Source organism: Mytilus galloprovincialis, chromosome 3, assembly GCF_965363235.1.
Source record: "Mytilus galloprovincialis chromosome 3, xbMytGall1.hap1.1, whole genome shotgun sequence".
Classification (NCBI taxonomy): Eukaryota; Metazoa; Mollusca; class Bivalvia; order Mytilida; family Mytilidae; genus Mytilus; species Mytilus galloprovincialis.
Window position 1 is genome coordinate 92,710,780 of NC_134840.1, and position 24,475 is coordinate 92,735,254.

Consider the following 24,475-nt stretch of genomic DNA (forward strand, 5'->3'; position numbering starts at 1 on the left):
TTATAGAGAGTACTAAGGTTAGGGTTATAGACAGCACTAGGGTTAGGGTTGTAGAGAGTATTAGGGTTAGGGTTAAAGATAGTACTAGGGTTAGGGTTATAGACAGCATTAGGGTTAGGGTTAGGGTTATAGAGAGTTCTAGGGTTAGGGTTATAGAGAGTACTAGGGTTAGGGTTAAAGATAGTACTAGGGTTAGGGTTATAGACAGCATTAGGGTTAGGGTTATAGACAGCATTATGGTTAGGGTTATAGAGAGTACTAGGGTTAGGGTTAAAGATAGTATTAGGGTTAGGGTTATAGACAGCATTAGGGTTAGGGTTATAGACAGCATTAGGGTTAGGGTTATAGAGAGTACTAGGGTTAGGGTTAAAGATAGTATTAGGGTTAGGGTTATAGACAGCATTAGGGTTAGGGTTATAGACAGCATTAAGGTTAGGGTTATAGAGAGTACTAGGGTTAGTGTTAAAGATAGTATTAGGGTTAAGGTTATAGACATCATTAGGTTTAGGGTTATAGACAGCATTAGAGTTAGGGTTATAGAGAGTACTAGGGTTAGGGTTAAAGATAGTATTAGGGTTAGGGTTATAGACAGCATTAGGGTTAGGGTTATAGACAGCATTAGGGTTAGGGTTATAGACAGTATTAGGGTTAGGGTTATAGACAGCACTAGGGTTAGGGTTATAGAGAGTACTAGGGTTAGGGTTAAAGATAGTATTAGGGTTAGGGTTATAGACAGCATTAGGGTTAGTGTTATAGACAGCATTAGGGTTAGGGTTATAGACAGTATTAGGGTTAGGGTTATAGACAGCACTAGGGTTAGGGTTATAGACAGCACTAGGGTTAGGGTTATAGACAGCACTAAGGTTAGGGTTATAGACAGTATTTAGGTTACGGTTATAGACAGTACTAGGGTTAGGGTTATAGAGAGTACTAGGGTTAGGGTTATAGACAGCTGTAGGGTGAGGGTTATAGAGAGTATTAGGGTTAGGGTTAAAGATAGTACTAGGGTAAGGGTAATAAAGAGTACTAGGGTTAGGGTTATAGACAGTACTAGGGTTAGGGTTATAGAGAGTACATGGGTTAGGGTTATAAACAGCACTAGGGTTAGGGTTATAGACAGTATAAGGGTTAGGGTTAAAGATAGTACTAGGGTTAATGTTATAGAGAGTACTAGGGTTAGGGTTATAGACAGCAGAAGGGTTAGGGTTATAGAGAGTATTAGGATTAAGGTTAAAGATAGTCCTAGGGTTTGGGTAATAAAGAGTACAAGGGTTAGGGTTATAGACAGCACTAGGGTTAGGGTTATAGAGTATTAGGGTTAGGGTTAAAGATAGTACTAGGGTTAGGGTTATAGACACCATTAGGGTTAGAGTTATAGACAGCATTAGGGTTAGGGTTATAGACAGTATTAAGGTCAGGGTTATAGACAGCACTAGGGTGAGGGTTATAGACAGCACTAGGGTTAGGGTTATAGACAGCACTAGGGTTAGGGTTATAGAGAGTATTAGGGTTAGGGTTAAAGATAGTACTAGGGTAAGGGTAATAAAGAGTACTAGGGTTAGGGTTATAGACAGTACTAGGGTTAGGGTTATAGAGAGTACTAGGGTGAACGTTATAAACAGCACTAGGGTTAGGGTTATAGAGAGTACTAGGGTTAGGGTTATAGACAGCACTATGGTTAGGGTTATAGAGAATATTAGGGTTAGGGTAAATGATAGTGCTAGGGTTAGGGTTATAGACAGCATTAGGGTTAGGGTTATAGACAGTATTAGGGTTAGGGATAAAGATAGTACTAGGGTTAGGGTTATAGACAGCACTAGGGTTACGGATATAGAGGGTATTGGGGTTAGGGTTCAAGATAGTACTAAGGTTAGGGTTATAGACAGCCTTAGGGTTAGGGTTATAGACAGCAGTAGGGTTAGGGTTATAGAGAGTACTAGGGTTATGGTTATAGAGAGTACTAGGGTTAGGGTTATAGACAGCACTAGGGTTAGGGTTATACAGAGTATTAGGTTTAGGGTTAAAGATAGTACTAGGGTTAGGGTTATAGACAGCCTTAGGGTTTGGGTTATAGACAGCATTAGGGTTAGGGTTATAGAGAGTACTAGGGTTAGGGTTATAGACAGCACTAGGGTTAGGGTTATAGACACCATTAGGGTTCGGGATATAGACAGTATTAGGGTTAGGGTTGTAGAGAGTACTAGGGTTAGGGTTATAGACAGCACTAGGGTTAGGGTTATAGAGAGTATTAGGGTTAGGGTTATAGACAGCACTAGGGTAAGGGTTATAGACAGTATTAGGGTTAGGGTTATAGACAGCACTAGGGTTAGGGTAATAGAGAGTATAAGGGTTAGGGTTAAAGATAGTTCTAAGGTTAGGGTAATAGACAGGACTAGGGTTAGGGTTATAGACAGTACTAGGGTTAATGGTTATAGACAGCACTAGGGTTAGGGTTATAGACAGTATTAGGGTTAGGGTTAAAGATAGTACTAGGGTTAGTGTTATAGAGAGTACTAGGGTTAGGGTTATAGACAGCACTAGGGTTAGGGTTATAGAGAGTATTAGGGTTACGGTAAAAGATAGTACTCGGGTTAGGGTTATAGACAGCATAAGATTTAGCGTTATAGACAGCATTAGGGTTAGGGTTATAGACAGTATTACGGTTAGGGTTATAGAGAGTACTAGGGGTAGGGTTATAGACAGCACTAGGGTTAAGGTTATATACAGCACTAGGGTTAGGGTTATAGACAGCATTAGGGTTAGGGTTATAGAGAGTAATAGGGTTAGGGTTATAGAGAGTACTAGGGTTAGGGTTAAAGATAGTACTAGGGTTAGGGTTATAGACAGCATTAGGGTTAGGGTTATAGACAGCATTATGGTTAGGGTTATAGAGAGTACTAGGGTTAGGGTTAAAGATAGTATTAGGGTTAGGGTTATAGACAGCATTAGGGTTAGGGTTATAGACAGCATTAGGGTTAGGGTTATAGAGAGTACTAGGATTAGGGTTAAAGATAGTATTAGGGTTAGGGTTATAGACAGCATTAGGGTTAGGGTTATAGACAGCATTAGGGTTAGGGTTATAGACAGCATTAAGGTTAGGGTTATAGAGAGTACTAGGGTTAGGGTTAAAGATAGTATTAGGGTTAGGGTTATAGACAGCATTAGGGTTAGGGTTATAGACAGCATTAGGGTTAGGGTTATAGAGAGTACTAGGGTTAGGGTTAAAGATAGTATTAGGGTTAGGGTTATAGACAGCATTAGGGTTAGGGTTATAGACAGCATTAGGGTTAGGGTTATAGAGAGTACTAGGGTTAGGGTTAAAGATAGTATTAGGGTTAGGGTTATAGACAGCATTAGGGTTAGGGTTATAGACAGCATTAGGGTTAGGGTTATGGACAGTATTAGGGTTAGGGTTATAGACAGCACTAGGGTTAGGGTTATAGAGAGTACTAGGGTTAGGGTTAAAGATAGTATTAGGGTCAGGGTTATAGACAGCATTAGGGTTAGGGTTATAGACAGCATTAGGGTTAGGGTTATAGACAGTATTAGGGTTAGGGTTATAGACAGCACTAGGGTTAGGGTTATAGACAGCACTAGGGTTAGGGTTATAGACAGCACTAAGGTTAGGGTTCTAGACAGTATTAAGGTTAGGGTTATAGACAGTACTAGGGTTACGGTTATAGAGAGTACTGGGGTTAGGGTTATAGACAGCACTAGGGTGAGGGTTATAGAGAGTATTAGGGTTAGGGTTAAAGATAGTACTAGGGTAAGGGTAATAAAGAGTACTAGGGTTAGGGTTATAGACAGTACTAGGTTTAGGGTTATAGAGAGTACATGGGTTAGGGTTATAAACAGCACTAGGGTTAGGGTTATAGACAGTATAAGGGTTAGGGTTAAAGATAGTACTAGGGTTAGGGTTATAGAGAGTACTAGGGTTAGGGTTATAGACAGCAGTAGGGTTAGGGTTATAGAGAGTATTAGGGTTAGGGTTAAAGATAGTCCTAGGGTTTGGGTAATAAAGAGTACAAGGGTTAGGGTTATAGACAGCACTAGGGTTAGGGTTATAGAGTATTAGGGTTAGGGTTAAAGATAGTACTAGGGTTAGGGTTATAGACACCATTAGGGTAAGAGTTATAGACAGCATTAGGGTTAGGGTTATAGACAGCACTAGGGTTAGGGTTATAGAGAGTATTAGGGTTAGGGTTAAAGATAGTACTAGGGTTAGGGTTATAGACAGCATTAGGGTAAGGGTTAGGGTTATAGAGAGTTCTAGGGTTAGGGTTATAGAGAGTACTAGGGTTACGGTTAAAGATAGTACTAGGGTTAGGGTTATAGACAGCATTAGGGTTAGGGTTATAGACAGCATTATGGTTAGGGTTATAGAGAGTACTAGGGTTAGGGTTAAAGATAGTATTAGGGTTAGGGTTATAGACAGCATTAGGGTTAGGGTTATAGACAGAATTAGGGTTAGGGTTATAGAGAGTACTAGGGTTAGGGTTAAAGATAGTATTAGGGTTAGGGTTATAGACAGCATTAGGGTTAGGGTTATAGACAGCATTAGGGTTAGGGTTATAGACAGCATTAAGGTTAGGGTTATAGAGAGTACTAGGGTTAGGGTTAAAGATAGTATTAGGGTTAGGGTTATAGACAGCATTAGGGTTAGGGTTATAGACAGCATTAGAGTTAGGGTTATAGAGAGTACTAGGGTTAGGGTTAAAGATAGTATTATGGTTAGGGTTATAGACAGCATTAGGGTTAGGGTTATAGACAGCATTAGGGTTAGGGTTATAGACAGTATTAGGGTTAGGGTTATAGACAGCACTAGGGTTAGGGTTATAGAGAGTACTAGGGTTAGGGTTAAAGATAGTATTAGGGTTAGGGTTATAGACAGCATTAGGGTTAGTGTTATAGACAGCATTAGGGTTAGGGTTATAGACAGTATTAGGGTTAGGGTTATAGACAGCACTAGGGTTAGGGTTATAGACAGCACTAGGGTTAGGGTTATAGACAGCACTAAGGTTAGGGTTATAGACAGTATTAAGGTTAGGGTTATAGACAGTACTAGGGTTAGGGTTATAGAGAGTACTAGGGTTAGGGTTATAGACAGCTGTAGGGTGAGGGTTATAGAGAGTATTAGGGTTAGGGTTAAAGATAGTACTAGGGTAAGGGTAATAAAGAGTACTAGGGTTAGGGTTATAGACAGTACTAGGGTTAGGGTTATAGAGAGTACATGGGTTAGGGTTATAAACAGCACTAGGGTTAGGGTTATAGACAGTATAAGGGTTAGGGTTAAAGATAGTACTAGGGTTAATGTTATAGAGAGTACTAGGGTTAGGGTTATAGACAGCAGAAGGGTTAGGGTTATAGAGAGTATTAGGGTTAAGGTTAAAGATAGTCCTAGGGTTTGGGTAATAAAGAGTATAAGGGTTAGGGTTATAGACAGCACTAGGGTTAGGGTTATAGAGTATTAGGGTTAGGGTTAAAGATAGTACTAGGGTTAGGGTTATAGACACCATTAGGGTTAGAGTTATAGACAGCATTAGGGTTAGGGTTATAGACAGTATTAAGGTCAGGGTTATAGACAGCACTAGGGTCAGGGTTATAGACAGCACTAGGGTTAGGGTTATAGACAGCACTAGGGTTAGGGTTATAGAGAGTATTAGGGTTAGGGTTAAAGATAGTACTAGGGTAAGTGTAATAAAGAGTACTAGGGTTAGGGTTATAGACAGTACTAGGGTTAGGGTTATAGAGAGTACTAGGGTGAACGTTATAAACAGCACTAGGGTTAGGGTTAAAGATAGTACTAGGGTTAGGGTTATAGAGAGTACTAGGGTTAGGGTTATAGACAGCACTATGGTTAGGGTTATAGAGAGTATTAGGGTTAGGGTAAATGATAGTGCTAGGGTTAGGGTTATAGACAGCATTAGGGTTAGGGTTATAGACAGTATTAGGGTTAGGGATAAAGATAGTACTAGGGTTAGGGTTATAGACAGCACTAGGGTTACGGTTATAGAGGGTATTGGGGTTAGGGTTCAAGATAGTACTAAGGTTAGGGTTATAGACAGCCTTAGGGTTAGGGTTATAGACAGCAGTAGGGTTAGGGTTATAGAGAGTACTAGGGTTATGGTTATAGAGAGTACTAGGGTTAGGGTTATAGACAGCACTAGGGTTAGGGTTATACAGAGTATTAGGGTTAGGGTTAAAGATAGTACTAGGGTTAGGGTTATAGACAGCCTTAGGGTTTGGGTTATAGACAGCAGTAGGGTTAGGGTTATAGAGAGTACTAGGGTTAGGGTTATAGACAGCACTAGGGTTAGGGTTATAGACACCATTAGGGTTCGGGTTATAGACAGTATTAGGGTTAGGGTTGTAGAGAGTACTAGGGTTAGGGTTATAGACAGCACTAGGGTTAGGGTTATAGAGAGTATTAGGGTTAGGGTTATAGACAGCACTAGGGTAAGGGTTATAGACAGTATTAGGGTTAGGGTTATAGACAGCACTAGGGTTAGGGTAATAGAGAGTATAAGGGTTAGGGTTAAAGATAGTACTAAGGTTAGGGTAATAGACAGTACTAGGGTTAGAGTTATAGACAGTACTAGGGTTGATGGTTATAGACAGCACTAGGGTTAGGGTTATAGACAGTATTAGGGTTAGGGTTAAAGATAGTACTAGGGTTAGTGTTATAGAGAGTACTATGGTTAGGGTTATAGACAGCACTAGATTTAGGGTTATAGAGAGTATTAGGGTTACGGTAAAAGATAGTACTCGGGTTAGGGTTATAGACAGCATAAGATTTAGCGTTATAGACAGCATTAGGGTTAGGGTTATAGACAGTATTACGGTTAGGGTTATAGATAGTACTAGGGGTAGGGTTATAGACAGCACTAGGGTTAAGGTTATATACAGCACTAGGGTTAGGGTTATAGACAGCATTAGGGTTAGGGTTATAGAGAGTACTAGGATTAGGGTTATAGAGAGTACTAGGGTTAGGGTTAAAGATAGTACTAGGGTTAGGGTTATAGACAGCATTAGGGTTAGGGTTATAGACAGCATTATGGTTAGGGTTATAGAGAGTACTAGGGTTAGGGTTAAAGATAGTATTAGGGTTAGGGTTATAGACAGCATTAGGGTTAGGGTTATAGACAGCATTAGGGTTAGGGTTAAAGATAGTACTAGGGTTAGTGTTATAGAGAGTACTAGGGTTAGGGTTATAGACAGCACTAGGGTTAGGGTTATAGAGAGTATTAGGGTTACGGTAAAAGATAGTACTCGGGTTAGGGTTATAGACAGCATAAGATTTAGCGTTATAGACAGCATTAGGGTTAGGGTTATAGACAGTATTACGGTTAGGGTTATAGAGAGTACTAGGGGTAGGGTTATAGACAGCACTAGGGTTAAGGTTATATACAGCACTAGGGTTAGGGTTATAGACAGCATTAGGGTTAGGGTTATAGAGAGTAATAGGGTTAGGGTTATAGAGAGTACTAGGGTTAGGGTTAAAGATAGTACTAGGGTTAGGGTTATAGACAGCATTAGGGTTAGGGTTATAGACAGCATTATGGTTAGGGTTATAGAGAGTACTAGGGTTAGGGTTAAAGATAGTATTAGGGTTAGGGTTATAGACAGCATTAGGGTTAGGGTTATAGACAGCATTAGGGTTAGGGTTATAGAGAGTACTAGGATTAGGGTTAAAGATAGTATTAGGGTTAGGGTTATAGACAGCATTAGGGTTAGGGTTATAGACAGCATTAGGGTTAGGGTTATAGACAGCATTAAGGTTAGGGTTATAGAGAGTACTAGGGTTAGGGTTAAAGATAGTATTAGGGTTAGGGTTATAGACAGCATTAGGGTTAGGGTTATAGACAGCATTAGGGTTAGGGTTATAGAGAGTACTAGGGTTAGGGTTAAAGATAGTATTAGGGTTAGGGTTATAGACAGCATTAGGGTTAGGGTTATAGACAGCATTAGGGTTAGGGTTATAGAGAGTACTAGGGTTAGGGTTAAAGATAGTATTAGGGTTAGGGTTATAGACAGCATTAGGGTTAGGGTTATAGACAGCATTAGGGTTAGGGTTATGGACAGTATTAGGGTTAGGGTTATAGACAGCACTAGGGTTAGGGTTATAGAGAGTACTAGGGTTAGGGTTAAAGATAGTATTAGGGTCAGGGTTATAGACAGCATTAGGGTTAGGGTTATAGACAGCATTAGGGTTAGGGTTATAGACAGTATTAGGGTTAGGGTTATAGACAGCACTAGGGTTAGGGTTATAGACAGCACTAGGGTTAGGGTTATAGACAGCACTAAGGTTAGGGTTCTAGACAGTATTAAGGTTAGGGTTATAGACAGTACTAGGGTTACGGTTATAGAGAGTACTGGGGTTAGGGTTATAGACAGCACTAGGGTGAGGGTTATAGAGAGTATTAGGGTTAGGGTTAAAGATAGTACTAGGGTAAGGGTAATAAAGAGTACTAGGGTTAGGGTTATAGACAGTACTAGGTTTAGGGTTATAGAGAGTACATGGGTTAGGGTTATAAACAGCACTAGGGTTAGGGTTATAGACAGTATAAGGGTTAGGGTTAAAGATAGTACTAGGGTTAGGGTTATAGAGAGTACTAGGGTTAGGGTTATAGACAGCAGTAGGGTTAGGGTTATAGAGAGTATTAGGGTTAGGGTTAAAGATAGTCCTAGGGTTTGGGTAATAAAGAGTACAAGGGTTAGGGTTATAGACAGCACTAGGGTTAGGGTTATAGAGTATTAGGGTTAGGGTTAAAGATAGTACTAGGGTTAGGGTTATAGACACCATTAGGGTAAGAGTTATAGACAGCATTAGGGTTAGGGTTATAGACAGCACTAGGGTTAGGGTTATAGAGAGTATTAGGGTTAGGGTTAAAGATAGTACTAGGGTTAGGGTTATAGACAGCATTAGGGTAAGGGTTAGGGTTATAGAGAGTTCTAGGGTTAGGGTTATAGAGAGTACTAGGGTTACGGTTAAAGATAGTACTAGGGTTAGGGTTATAGACAGCATTAGGGTTAGGGTTATAGACAGCATTATGGTTAGGGTTATAGAGAGTACTAGGGTTAGGGTTAAAGATAGTATTAGGGTTAGGGTTATAGACAGCATTAGGGTTAGGGTTATAGACAGAATTAGGGTTAGGGTTATAGAGAGTACTAGGGTTAGGGTTAAAGATAGTATTAGGGTTAGGGTTATAGACAGCATTAGGGTTAGGGTTATAGACAGCATTAGGGTTAGGGTTATAGACAGCATTAAGGTTAGGGTTATAGAGAGTACTAGGGTTAGGGTTAAAGATAGTATTAGGGTTAGGGTTATAGACAGCATTAGGGTTAGGGTTATAGACAGCATTAGAGTTAGGGTTATAGAGAGTACTAGGGTTAGGGTTAAAGATAGTATTATGGTTAGGGTTATAGACAGCATTAGGGTTAGGGTTATAGACAGCATTAGGGTTAGGGTTATAGACAGTATTAGGGTTAGGGTTATAGACAGCACTAGGGTTAGGGTTATAGAGAGTACTAGGGTTAGGGTTAAAGATAGTATTAGGGTTAGGGTTATAGACAGCATTAGGGTTAGTGTTATAGACAGCATTAGGGTTAGGGTTATAGACAGTATTAGGGTTAGGGTTATAGACAGCACTAGGGTTAGGGTTATAGACAGCACTAGGGTTAGGGTTATAGACAGCACTAAGGTTAGGGTTATAGACAGTATTAAGGTTAGGGTTATAGACAGTACTAGGGTTAGGGTTATAGAGAGTACTAGGGTTAGGGTTATAGACAGCTGTAGGGTGAGGGTTATAGAGAGTATTAGGGTTAGGGTTAAAGATAGTACTAGGGTAAGGGTAATAAAGAGTACTAGGGTTAGGGTTATAGACAGTACTAGGGTTAGGGTTATAGAGAGTACATGGGTTAGGGTTATAAACAGCACTAGGGTTAGGGTTATAGACAGTATAAGGGTTAGGGTTAAAGATAGTACTAGGGTTAATGTTATAGAGAGTACTAGGGTTAGGGTTATAGACAGCAGAAGGGTTAGGGTTATAGAGAGTATTAGGGTTAAGGTTAAAGATAGTCCTAGGGTTTGGGTAATAAAGAGTATAAGGGTTAGGGTTATAGACAGCACTAGGGTTAGGGTTATAGAGTATTAGGGTTAGGGTTAAAGATAGTACTAGGGTTAGGGTTATAGACACCATTAGGGTTAGAGTTATAGACAGCATTAGGGTTAGGGTTATAGACAGTATTAAGGTCAGGGTTATAGACAGCACTAGGGTCAGGGTTATAGACAGCACTAGGGTTAGGGTTATAGACAGCACTAGGGTTAGGGTTATAGAGAGTATTAGGGTTAGGGTTAAAGATAGTACTAGGGTAAGGGTAATAAAGAGTACTAGGGTTAGGGGTATAGACAGTACTAGGGTTAGGGTTATAGAGAGTACTAGGGTGAACGTTATAAACAGCACTAGGGTTAGGGTTAAAGATAGTACTAGGGTTAGGGTTATAGAGAGTACTAGGGTTAGGGTTATAGACAGCACTATGGTTAGGGTTATAGAGAGTATTAGGGTTAGGATAAATGATAGTGCTAGGGTTAGGGTTATAGACAGCATTAGGGTTAGGGTTATAGACAGTATTAGGGTTAGGGATAAAGATAGTACTAGGGTTAGGGTTATAGACAGCACTAGGGTTACGGTTATAGAGGGTATTGGGGTTAGGGTTCAAGATAGTACTAAGGTTAGGGTTATAGACAGCCTTAGGGTTAGGGTTATAGACAGCAGTAGGGTTAGGGTTATAGAGAGTACTAGGGTTATGGTTATAGAGAGTACTAGGGTTAGGGTTATAGACAGCACTAGGGTTAGGGTTATACAGAGTATTAGGGTTAGGGTTAAAGATAGTACTAGGGTTAGGGTTATAGACAGCCTTAGGGTTTGGGTTATAGACAGCAGTAGGGTTAGGGTTATAGAGAGTACTAGGGTTAGGGTTATAGACAGCACTAGGGTTAGGGTTATAGACACCATTAGGGTTCGGGTTATAGACAGTATTAGGGTTAGGGTTGTAGAGAGTACTAGGGTTAGGGTTATAGACAGCGTTAGGGTTAGGGTTATAGAGAGTATTAGGGTTAGGGTTATAGACAGCACTAGGGTAAGGGTTATAGACAGTATTAGGGTTAGGGTTATAGACAGCACTAGGGTTAGGGTAATAGAGAGTATAAGGGTTAGGGTTAAAGATAGTACTAAGGTTAGGGTTATAGACAGTACTAGGGTTAGGGTTATAGACAGTACTAGGGTTAGGGTTATAGACAGCACTAGGGTTAGGGTTATAGAGAGTATTAGGGTTACGGTAAAAGATAGTACTCGGGTTAGGGTTATAGACAGCATGAGATTTAGCGTTATAGACAGCATTAGGGTTAGGGTTATAGACAGTATTACGGTTAGGGTTATAGAGAGTACTAGGGTTAGGGTTATAGACAGCACTAGGGTTAAGGTTATATACAGCACTAGGGTTAGGGTTATAGACAGCATTAGGGTTAGGGTTATAGAGAGTACTAGGATTAGGGTTATAGAAAGTACTAGGGTTAGGGTTAAAGATAGTACTAGGGTTAGGGTTATAGACAGCATTAGGGTTAGGGTTATAGACAGCATTATGGTTAGGGTTATAGAGAGTACTAGGGTTAGGGTTAAAGATAGTATTAGGGTTAGGGTTATAGACAGCATTAGGGTTAGGGTTATAGACAGCATTAGGGTTACGCTTATAGAGAGTACTAGGATTAGGGTTAAAGATAGTATTAGGGTTAGGGTTATAGACAGCATTAGGGTTAGGGTTATAGACAGCATTAGGGTTAGGGTTATAGACAGCATTAAGGTTAGGGTTATAGAGAGTACTAGGGTTAGGGTTAAAGATAGTATTAGGGTTAGGGTTATAGACAGCATTAGGGTTAGGGTTATAGACAGCATTAGGGTTAGGGTTATAGAGAGTACTAGGATTAGGGTTAAAGATAGTATTAGGGTTAGGGTTATAGACAGCATTAGGGTTAGGGTTATAGACAGCATTAGGGTTAGGGTTATAGACAGCATTAAGGTTAGGGTTATAGAGAGTACTAGGGTTAGGGTTAAAGATAGTTTTAGGGTTAGGGTTATAGACAGCATTAGGGTTAGGGTTATAGACAGCATTAGGGTTAGGGTTATAGAGAGTACTAGGTTTAGGGTTAAAGATAGTATTAGGGTTAGGGTTATAGACAGCATTAGGGTTAGGGTTATAGACAGCATTAGGGTTAGGGTTATAGAGAGTACTAGGGTTAGGGTTAAAGATAGTATGAGGGTTAGGGTTATAGACAGCATTAGGGTTAGGGTTATAGACAGCATTAGGGTTAGGGTTATGGACAGTATTAGGGTTAGGGTTATAGACAGCACTAGGGTTAGGGTTATAGAGAGTACTAGGGTTAGGGTTAAAGATAGTATTAGGGTTAGGGTTATAGACAGCATTAGGGTTAGGGTTATAGACAGCATTAGGGTTAGGGTTATAGACAGTATTAGGGTTAGGGTTATAGACAGCACTAGGGTTAGGGTTATAGACAGCACTAGGGTTAGGGTTATAGACAGCACTAAGGTTAGGGTTATAGACAGTATTAAGGTTAGGGTTATAGACAGTACTAGGGTTACGGTTATAGAGAGTACTGGGGTTAGGGTTATAGACAGCACTAGGGTGAGGGTTATAGAGAGTATTAGGGTTAGGGTTAAAGATAGTACTAGGGTAAGGGTAATAAAGAGTACTAGGGTTAGGGTTATAGACAGTACTAGGGTTAGGGTTATAGAGAGTACATGGGTTAGGGTTATAAACAGCACTAGGGTTAGGGTTATAGACAGTATATATAAGGGTTAGGGTTAAAGATAGTACTAGGGTTAGGGTTATAGAGAGTACTAGGGTTAGGGTTATAGACAGCAGTAGGGTTAGGGTTATAGAGAGTATTAGGGTTAGGGTTAAAGATAGTCCTAGGGTTTGGGTAATAAAGAGTACAAGGGTTAGGGTTATAGACAGCACTAGGGTTAGGGTTATAGAGTATTAGGGTTAGGGTTAAAGATAGTACTAGGGTTAGGGTTATAGACACCATTAGGGTTAGAGTTATAGACAGCATTAGGGTTAGGGTTATAGACAGTATTAAGGTCAGGGTTATAGACAGCACTAGGGTCAGGGTTATAGACAGCACTAGGGTTAGGGTTATAGACAGCACTAGGGTTAGGGTTATAGAGAGTATTAGGGTTAGGGTTACAGATAGTACTAGGGTAAATGTAATAAAGAGTACTAGGGTTAGGGTTATAGACAGTACTAGGGTTAGGGTTATAGAGAGTACTAGGGTGAACGTTATAAACAGCACTAGGGTTAGGGTTAAAGATAGTACTAGGGTTAGGGTTATAGAGAGTACTAGGGTTAGGGTTATAGACAGCACTAGGGTTAGGGTTATAGAGAGTATTAGGGTTAGGGTTAATGATAGTGCTAGAGTTAGGGTTATAGACAGCATTAGGGTTAGGGTTATAGACAGTATTAGGGTTAGGGATAAAGATAGTACTAGGGTTAGGGTTATAGACAGCACTAGGGTTACGGTTATAGAGGGTATTGGGGTTAGGGTTCAAGATAGTACTAAGGTTAGGGTTATAGACAGCCTTAGGGTTAGGGTTATAGACAGCAGTAGGGTTAGGGTTATAGAGAGTACTAGGGTTATAGTTATAGAGAGTACTAGGGTTAGGGTTATAGACAGCACTAGGGTTAGGGTTATACAGAGTATTAGGGTTAGGGTTAAAGATAGTACTAGGGTTAGGGTTATAGACAGCCTTAGGGTTTGGGTTATAGACAGCAGTAGGGTTAGGGTTATAGAGAGTACTAGGGTTAGGGTAATAGAGAGCACTAGGGTTAGGGTTATAGACACCATTAGGGTTCGGGTTATAGACAGTATTAGGGTTAGGGTTGTAGAGAGTACTAAGGTTAGGGTTATAGATAGCACTAGGGTTAGGGTTATAGAGAGTATTAGGGTTAGGGTTATAGACAGCACTACGGTAAGGGTTATAGACAGTATTAGGGTTAGGGTTATAGACAGCACTAGGGTTAGGGTAATGGAGAATATAAGGGTTAGGGTTAAAGATAGTACTAAGGTTAGGGTAATAGACAGTACTAGGGTTAGGGTTAAAGATAGTATTAGGGTTAGGGTTATAGACAGCATTAGGGTTAGGGTTATAGACATCTTAGGGTTAGGGTTACAGACAGTATTAGGGTTAGGGTTATAGACAGCACTAGGGTTAGGGTTATAGACAGCACTAGGGTTAGGGTAATGGAGAATATAAGGGTTAGGGTTAAAGATAGTACTAAGGTTAGGGTAATAGACAGTACTAGGGTTAGGGTTATAGACAGTACTAGGGTTAGGGTTATAGACAGCACTAGGGTTAGGGTTATAGACAGTATTAGGGTTAGGGTTAAAGAAAGTACTAGGGTTAGTGTTATAGAGAGTACTAGGGTTAGGGTTATAGACAGCACTAGTACTAGGGGTAGGGTTATAGAGAGTATTAGTGTTACGGTAAAAGATAGTACTCGGTTAGGGTTATAGACAGCATAAGATTTAGCGTTATAGACAGCATTAGGGTTAGGGTTATAGACAGTATTACGGTTAGGGTTATAGAGAGTACTAGGGTTAGGGTTATAGACAGCACTAGGGTTAAGGTTATATACAGCACTAGGGTTAGGGTTATAGACAGCATTAGGGTTAGGGTTATAGAGAGTACTAGGGTTAGGGTTATAGAGAGTACTAGGGTTAGTGTTAAAGATAGTACTAGGGTTAGGGTTATAGACAGCATTAGGGTTAGGGTTATAGACAGCATAATGGTTAGGGTTATAGAGAGTACTAGGGTTAGGGTTAAAGATAGTATTAGGGTTAGGGTTATAGACAGCATTAGGGTTAGGGTTATAGACAGCATTAGGGTTAGGGTTATAGAGAGTACTAGGGTTAGGGTTAAAGATAGTATTAGGGTTTGGGTTATAGACAGCATTAGGGTTAGGGTTATAGACAGCATTAGGGTTAGGGTTATAGACAGCATTAAGGTTAGGGTTATAGAGAGTACTAGGGTTAGGGTTAAAGATAGTATTAGGGTTAGGGTTATAGACAGCATTAGGGTTAGGGTTATAGACAGCATTAGGGTTAGGGTTATAGAGAGTACTAGGGTTAGGGTTAAAGATAGTATTAGGGTTAGGGTTATAGACAGCATTAGGTTTAGGGTTATAGACAGCATTAGGGTTAGGGTTATAGAGAGTATTAGGGTTAGGGTTATAGACAGCACTAGGGTTAGGGTTATAGAGAGTACTAGGGTTAGGGTTAAAGATAGTATTAGGGTTAGGGTTATAGACAGCATTAGGGTTAGGGTTATAGACATCTTAGGGTTAGGGTTACAGACAGTATTAGGGTTAGGGTTATAGACAGCACTAGGGTTAGGGTTATAGACAGCACTAGGGTTAGGGTTATAGACAGCACTAAGGTTAGGGTTATAGACAGTATTAAGGTTAGGGTTATAGACAGTACTAGGGTTAGGGTTATAGAGAGTACTAGGGTTAGGGTTATAGACAGCACTAGGGTGAGGGTTATAGAGAGTATTAGGGTTAGGGTTAAAGATAGTACTAGGGTAAGGGAAATAAAGAGTACTAGGGTTAGGGTTATAGACAGTACTAGGGTTAGGGTTATAGAGAGTACATGGGTTAGGGTTATAAACAGCACTAGGGTTAGGGTTATAGACAGTATAAGGGTTAGGGTTAAAGATAGTACTAGGGTTAGGGTTATAGAGAGTACTAGGGTTAGGGTTATAGACAGCAGTAGGGTTAGGGTTATAGAGAGTATTAGGGTTAGGGTTAAAGATAGTCCTAGGGTTTGGGTAATAAAGAGTACAAGGGTTAGGGTTATAGACAGCACTAGGGTTAGGGTTATAGAGTATTAGGGTTAGGGTTAAAGATAGTACTAGGGTTAGGGTTATAGACATCATTAGGGTTAGAGTTATAGACAGCATTAGGGTTAGGGTTATAGACAGTATTAAGGTCAGGGTTATAGACAGCACTAGGGTCAGGGTTATAGACAGCACTAGGGTTAGGGTTATAGACAGCACTAGGGTTAGGGTTATAGAGAGTATTAGGGTTAGGGTTAAAGATAGTACTAGGGTAAGGGTAATAAAGAGTACTAGGGTTAGGGTTATAGACAGTACTAGGGTTAGGGTTATAGAGAGTACTAGGGTGAACGTTATAAACAGCACTAGGGTAAGGGTTAAAGATAGTTCTAGGGTTAGGGTTATAGACAGCACTAGGGTTAAGGTTATATACAGCACTAGGGTAAGGGTTATAGACAGCATTAGGGTTAGGGTTATAGAGAGTACTAGGGTTAGGGTTATAGAGAGTACTAGGGTTAGGGTTAAAGATAGTACTAGGGTTAGGGTTATAGACAGCATTAGGGTTAGGGTTATAGACAGCATAATGGTTAGGGTTATAGAGAGTACTTGGGTTAGGGTTAAAGATAGTATTAGGGTTAGGGTTATAGACAGCATTAGGGTTAGGGTTATAGACAGCATTAGGGTTAGGGTTATAGAGAGTACTAGGGTTAGGGTTAAAGATAGTATTAGGGTTTGGGTTATAGACAGCATTAGGGTTAGGGTTATAGACAGCATTAGGGTTAGGGTTATAGACAGCATTAAGGTTAGGGTTATAGAGAGTACTAGGGTTAGGGTTAAAGATAGTATTAGGGTTAGGGTTATAGACAGCATTAGGGTTAGGGTTATAGACAGCATTAGTGTTAGGGTTATAGAGAGTACTAGGGTTAGGGTTAAAGATAGTATTGTAACACTGCCTCTCGGGTGCTAGAGTCGGACACCAGAGAACACAATGAACATAAAGTAAAGGGATCTTTTTATTGTGTGTATGTATATTAGGATAAAATGTTAGGGTCGACGTCTAGTTGGTTTACCGTCGACCAAAACACTCTACCGATATTGATTTTATATTTGTTTTGTTATTACTGTATATTTACTAAATATTCGTGAAATAAAATACATGAAATAGAACAGTTTAGATGCTTTATTATTATTTATAAAAATGCTGGACTGGTAGTGGTACAGCTCTGTTCCTGGCCTAGTCCGGTTCCTAGTATGGTTGGTCTTATCTATAACTAACCTAAACAGAGACTTTACTCTGTCACTATATAAATATTATTAAACTACCAATGTGTAGCGCTAAACTCGATCACATTAAAGTAAATCAACCAGATTCACTAACCCACAGTTTATAATAAGTCTCAATTCCTTAAGACATAATAAATACAATCAACAATCAACAATTCTTTATAGGTAATCACAAAATCGTTCCTACCATAAAGCTTCCGTAATAAATATTAAATACTTGACTTTCTTAAAGGTTGTCACCTAGGAATTTCACCTAACAAAACAAGTTGCACAAAACTATATATTTATTTGCACCAAGCAATATTTACACCAAGAATTTTCACCTAAAGCATTATTTGCTCCAAGCAATATATTTACACCCAGGAATTACACCTAAACCATCAATTGCACCAATAAATATTTACACCAAGGATTTGCTCCCATTTGGCACCTAAAGTTTGCACCAATAAATATTTGCACCAAGGATTTGCTCCCGATTTGGCACCTAAAGTTTGCACCAATAAATATTTGCACCATCACCGACAACATCAGCACCGTCACCGGCAACCCTTAGCACCGGCACCCTAAGCACCGTCACCGACACCCTTAGTACCAGCACCGACAACCTTAAATTAAAACAAAGGTAACGTTCAATAAGCTACATATTCCATTCCAACATTTATTCAAGTTTGTCACTATCCATTCTTGTCAACCAAACACTCCGTCGTTTCTGTTGTTGTTTTGGTATTTATACTTTCGACGGACCAATGACAGAGCTTGTTACATATTGTTTACCAATCGGCAACCATGGATCATATTAGGGAAACTCCCGTAATGTTGATACTGTTTGTAAACAACGATTGATCTTCATCAATAAAGATGGGTTTCGACTTTAAATTTATTAGTAGATCATAAGAACAGTTTTATTTGAGTTTATAGTATAATAAGGTAACTACCGCGAAAATACGGAATCAGTACGTGAATTAAAACTTCTTAACAAACTAACATACACAAATCTGTCGTATCATGAAAACAACAGCCAAAATAACAATGACAAGTTTTACACTACTTGTAACATTAGACATCTCACTAACATCTATCGTTTTATCCTCAATAATTTCGAGAAACTATACAGACATAGGTTTACTATAAAAAGGGGGGAATGTCGGCATTACAGTATTAGGGTTAGGGTTATAGACAGCATTAGGGTTAAAGTTATAGACAGCATTAGGGTTGGGGTTATAGAGAGTATTAGGGTTAGGGTTATAGACAGCACTAGGGTTAGGGTTATAGAGAGTACTAGGGTTAGGGTTAAAGATAGTATTAGGGTTAGGGTTATAGACAGCATTAGGGTTAGGGTTATAGACAGCATTAGGGTTAGGGTTATAGACAGTATTAAGGTTAGGGTTATAGACAGCACTAGGGTTAGGGTTATAGACAGCACTAGGGTTAGGGTTATAGACAGCACTAAGGTTAGGGTTATAGACAGTATTAAGGTTAGGGTTATAGACAGTACTAGGGTTAGGGTTATAGAGAGTACTAGGGTTAGGGTTATAGACAGCACTAGGGTGAGGGTTATAGAGAGTATTATGGTTAGGGTTAAAGATAGTACTAGGGTAAGGGTAATAAAGAGTACTAGGGTTAGGGTTATAGACAGTACTAGGGTTAGGGTTATAGAGAGTACATGGGTTAGGGTTATAAACAGCACTAGGGTTAGGGTTATAGACAGTATAAGGGTTAGGGTTAAAGATAGTACTAGGGTTAGGGTTATAGAGAGTACTAGGGTTAGGGTTATAGACAGCAGTAGGGTTAGGGTTATAGAGAGTATTAGGGTTAGGGTTAAAGATAGTCCTAGGGTTTGGGTAATAAAGAGTACAAGGGTTAGGGTTATAGACAGCACTAGGGTTAGGGTTATAGAGTATTAGGGTTAGGGTTAAAGATAGTACTAGGGTTAGGGTTATAGACACCATTAGGGTTAGAGTTATAGACAGCATTAGGGTTAGGGTTATAGACAGTATTAAGGTCAGGGTTATAGACAGCACTAGGGTCAGGGTTATAGACAGCACTAGGGTTAGGGTTATAGACAGCACTAGGGTTAGGGTTATAGAGAGTATTAGGGTTAGGGTTAAAGATAGTACTAGGGTAAGGGTAATAAAGAGTACTAGGGTTAGGGTTATAGACAGTACTAGGGTTAGGGTTATAGAGAGTACTAGGGTGAACGTTGTAAACAGCACTAGGGTTAGGGTTAAAGATAGTACTAGGGTTAGGGTTATAGAAAGTACTAGGGTTAGGGTTATAGACAGCACTAGGGTTAGGGTTATAGAGAGTATTAGGGTTAGGGTTAATGATAGTGCTAGGGTTAGGGTTATAGACAGCATTAGGGTTAGGATTATAGACAGTATTAGGGTTAGGGATAAAGATAGTACTAGGGTTAGGGTTATAGACAGCACTAGGGTTACGGTTATAGAGGGTATTGGGGTTAGGGTTCAAGATAGTACTAAGGTTAGGGTTATAGACAGCCTTAGGGTTAGGGTTATAGACAGCAGTAGGGTTAGGGTTATACAGAGTATTAGGGTTAGGGTTAAAGACAGTACTAGGGTTAGGGTTATAGACAGCCTTAGGGTTTGGGTGATAGACAGCAGTAGGGTTAGGGTTATAGAGAGTACTAGGGTTAGGGTTATAGACAGCACTAGGGTTAGGGTTATAGACACCATTAGGGTTCGGGTTATAGACAGTATTAGGGTTAGGGTTGTAGAGAGTACTAGGGTTAGGGTTATAGACAGCACTAGGGTTAGGGTTATAGAGAGTATTAGGGTTAGGGTTATAGTCAGCACTAGGGTAAGGGTTATAGACAGTATTAGGGTTAGGGTTATAGACAGCACTAGGGTTAGGGTAATAGAGAGTATAAGGGTTAGGGTTAAAGATAGTACTAAGGTTAGGGTAATAAACAGTACTAGGGTTAGGGTTATAGACAGTACTAGGGTTAGAGTTATAGACAGCACTAGGGTTAGGGTTATAGACAGTATTAGGGTTAGGGTTAAAGATAGTACTAGGGTTAGTGTTATAGAGAGTACTAGGGTTAGGGTTATAGACAGCACTAGGGTTAGGGTTATAGAGAGTATTAGGGTTACGGTAAAAGATAGGACTCGGGTTAGGGTTATAGACAGCATAAGATTTAGCGTTATAGACAGCATTAGGGTTAGGGTTATAGACAGTATTACGGTTAGGGTTATAGAGAGTACTAGGGTTAGGGTTATAGACAGCACTAGGGTTAAGGTTATATACAGCACTAGGGTTAGGGTTATAGACAGTATTAGGGTTAGGGATATAGACTGCATTAGGGTTAGGGTTATAGAGAGTATTAGGGTTAGGGTTAAAGGTAGTACTAGGGTTAGGGTAATAAAGAGTACTAGGGTTAGGGTTATAGACAGTACTAGGGTTAGGGATATAGAGAGTACAAGGGTTAGGGTTATAGAGAGTATTAGGGTTAGGGTTAAAGGTAGTACTAGGGTTAGGGTAATAAAGAGTACTAGGGTTAGGGTTATAGACAGCATTACGGTTAGGGTTATAGACAGTATTACGGTTAGGGTTATAGAGAGTACTAGGGTTAGGGTTATAGACAGCACTAGGGTTAAGGTTATATACAGCACTAGGGTTAGGGTTATAGACAGTATTAGGGTTAGGGATATAGACTGCACTAGGGTTAGGGTTATAGAGAGTATTAGGGTTAGGGTTAAAGGTAGTACTAGGGTTAGGGTAATAAAGAGTACTAGGGTTAGGGTTATAGACAGTACTAGGGTTATGGTTATAGAGAGTACTAGGGTTAATGTTAAAGGCAAAACTAGGGTTAGGGTAATAAAGAGTACTAGGGTTAGAGTTATAGACAGTACTAGGGTTATGGTTATAGAGAGTACTAGGGTCAGGGTTATAGACAGCACTAGGGTTAGGGTTATAGACAGCACTAGGGTTAGGGTGATAGACAGTATTAGGGTTAGGGTTATAGACAGCACTAGGGTTAGGGTTATAGATGGTATCAGGGTTAGGGTTCAAGATAGTACTAGGGTTAGGGCAATTAAGAGTACTAGGGTTAGGGTTATAGACAGTACTAGGGTTAGGGATATAGAGAGTACAAGGGTTAGGGTTATAGACAGCACTAGGGTTCGGGTTATAGAGAGTATTAGGGTTAGGGTTAAAGATAGTACTAGGGTTAGGGTTATAGACAGCCTTAGGGTTTTGGTGATAGACAGCAGTAGGGATAGGGTTATAGAGAGTACTAGGGTTAGGGTTATAGACAGCACTAGGGTTAGGGTTGTAGAGAGTACTAGGGTTAGGGTTATAGACAGCACTAGGGTTAGGGTTATAGACAGCACTAGGGTTAAGGTTATAGACAGCACTAAGTTTAGGGTTATAGAGATTATTAGGGTTAGGGTTTAAGATAGTACTAGGGTTAGGGTTATAAACAGCATTAGGGTTAGGGTTATAGACAGCATTAGGGTTGGGGTTATAGACAGTATTAGGGTTAGGGTTATAGACAGCACTAGGGTTAGGGTTATAGATAGCAGTAGGGTTAGGGTTATAGAGAGTACTAAGGTTAGGGTTATAGACAGCACTAGGGTTCGGGTGATAGAGAGTATTGGGGTTAGGGTTAAAGATAGTACTAGGGTAAGGGTAATAAAGAGTACTAGGATTAGGGTTATAGACAGCACTAGGGTTAGGCTTATAGAGAGTATTAGGGTTAGGGTTAAAGATAGTACTAGGGTAAGAGTAATAAAGAGTACTAGGGTTAGGGTTATAGACAGCATTACGGTTAGGGTTATAGACAGTATTACGGTTAGGGTTATAGAGAGTACTAGGGTTAGGGTTATAGACAGCACTAGGGTTAAGGTTATATACAGCACTAGGGTTAGGGTTATAGACAGTATTAGGGTTAGGGATATAGACTGCACTAGGGTTAGGGTTATAGAGAGTATTAGGGTTAGGGTTAAAGGTAGTACTAGGGTTAGGGTAATAAAGAGTACTAGGGTTAGGGTTATAGACAGTACTAGGGTTATGGTTATAGAGAGTACTAGGGTTAGGGTTAAAGGTAAAACTAGGGTTAGGGTAATAAAGAGTACTAGGGTTAGAGTTATAGACAGTACTAGGGTTATGGTTATAGAGAGTACTAGGGTCAGGGTTATAGACAGCACTAGGGTTAGGGTTATAGACAGCACTAGGGTTAGGGTGATAGACAGTATTAGGGTTAGGGTTATAGACAGCACTAGGGTTAGGGTTATAGAAGGTATCAGGGTTAGGGTTCAAGATAGTACTAGGGTTAGGGCAATTAAGAGTACTAGGGTTAGGGTTATAGACAGTACTAGGGTTAGGGATATAGAGAGTACAAGGGTTAGGGTTATAGACAGCACTAGGGTTCGGGTTATAGAGAGTATTAGGGTTAGGGTTAAAGATAGTACTAGGGTTAGGGTTATAGACAGCCTTAGGGTTTTGTTGATAGACAGCAGTAGGGATAGGGTTATAGAGAGTACTAGGGTTAGGGTTATAGACAGCACTAGGGTTAGGGTTGTAGAGAGTACTAGGGTTAGGGTTATAGACAGCACTAGGGTTAGGGTTATAGACAGCACTAGGGTTAAGGTTATAGACAGCACTAAGTTTAGGGTTATAGAGATTATTAGGGTTAGGGTTTAAGATAGTACTAGGGTTAGGGTTATAAACAGCATTAGGGTTAGGGTTATAGACAGCATTAGGGTTGGGGTTATAGACAGTATTAGGGTTAGGGTTATAGACAGCACTAGGGTTAGGGTTATAGATAGCAGTAGGGTTAGGGTTATAGAGAGTACTAAGGTTAGGGTTATAGACAGCACTAGGGTTCGGGTGATAGAGAGTATTGGGGTTAGGGTTAAAGATAGTACTAGGGTAAGGGTAATAAAGAGTACTAGGATTAGGGTTATAGACAGCACTAGGGTTAGGCTTATAGAGAGTATTAGGGTTAGGGTTAAAGATAGTACTAGGGTAAGAGTAATAAAGAGTACTAGGGTTAGGGTTATAGACAGTACTAGGGTTAGGGTTATAGAGAGTACTAGGGTTAGGGTTATAAACAGCACTAGGGTTAGGGTTATAGACAGTACTAGGGTTAGGGTTATAGAGAGAACTAGGGTTAGGGTTATAGACAGCACTAGGGTTAGAGTTATAGACAGTATTAGGGTTAGGGTTAAAGATAGTACTAGGGTTAGAGTTAAAGATAGTACTCGGGTTAGGGTTATAGACAGCATTAGGTTTAGGGTTATAGACAGCATTAGTGTTAGGGTTATAGACAGTATTGCGGTTAGGGTTATAGAGAGTACTAGGGTTCGGGTTATAGACAGCACTAGGGTTAGGGTTATAAACAGCACTAGCGTTAGGGTTATAGACAGTATTAGGGTTAGGGTTATAGACAGCATTAGGTTTAGGGTTATAGACAGCATTAGTGTTAGGGTTATAGATAGTATTGCGGTTAGGGTTATAGAGAGTACTAGGGTTAGGGTTATAGACAGCACTAGGGTCAGGGTTATAGAAATAATTAGGGTTAGAGTTGTAAAGAGTACTAGGGTTAGGGTTATAGATAGGACTAGGGTTAGGGTTATAGACAGCACTAGGGTTAGAGTTATAGACAGCACTAGGGTTAGGGTTATAGACAGTATTAGGGTTAGGGTTATAGACAGTTCCGGGGTTAGGGTTATAGAGAGTACTAGGGTTAGGGCTATATACAGCACAAGGGTTAGGGTTATAGAGAGTATAAGGGTTAGGGTTAAAGATAGTACTAGGGTTGGGGTTATAGACTGCATTAGGTTTAGGGTTATAGACAGCATTAGGGTTAGGGTTATAGAAAGTATTAGGATTAGGGTTACAGAGAGTACTAGGGTTACGGTTATAGAAAACAGTATGTTTAGGGTTATAGACAGCACTAGGGTTAGGGTTATAGACAGTATTGGGGTTAGGTTTATAGACAGCACTAGGGTTAGGGTAATAGAGAGTATAAGGGTTAGGGTTAAAGATAGTACTAAGGTTAGGGTAATAAAGAGTACTAGGGTTAGGGTTATAGATAGTACTAGGGTTAGGGTTATAGACAGTACTAGGGTTACGGTTATAGAGAGTACTAGGGTTAGGGTTATAGACAGCACTAGGGTTAGGGTTATAGACAGTATTAGGGTTAGGGTTAAAGATAGTACTAGGGTTAGGGTTATAGAGAGTACTAGGGTTAGGGTTATAGACAGCACTAGGGTTAGGGTTATAGAGAGTATTAGGGTTAGGGTTAAAGATAGTACTCGAGT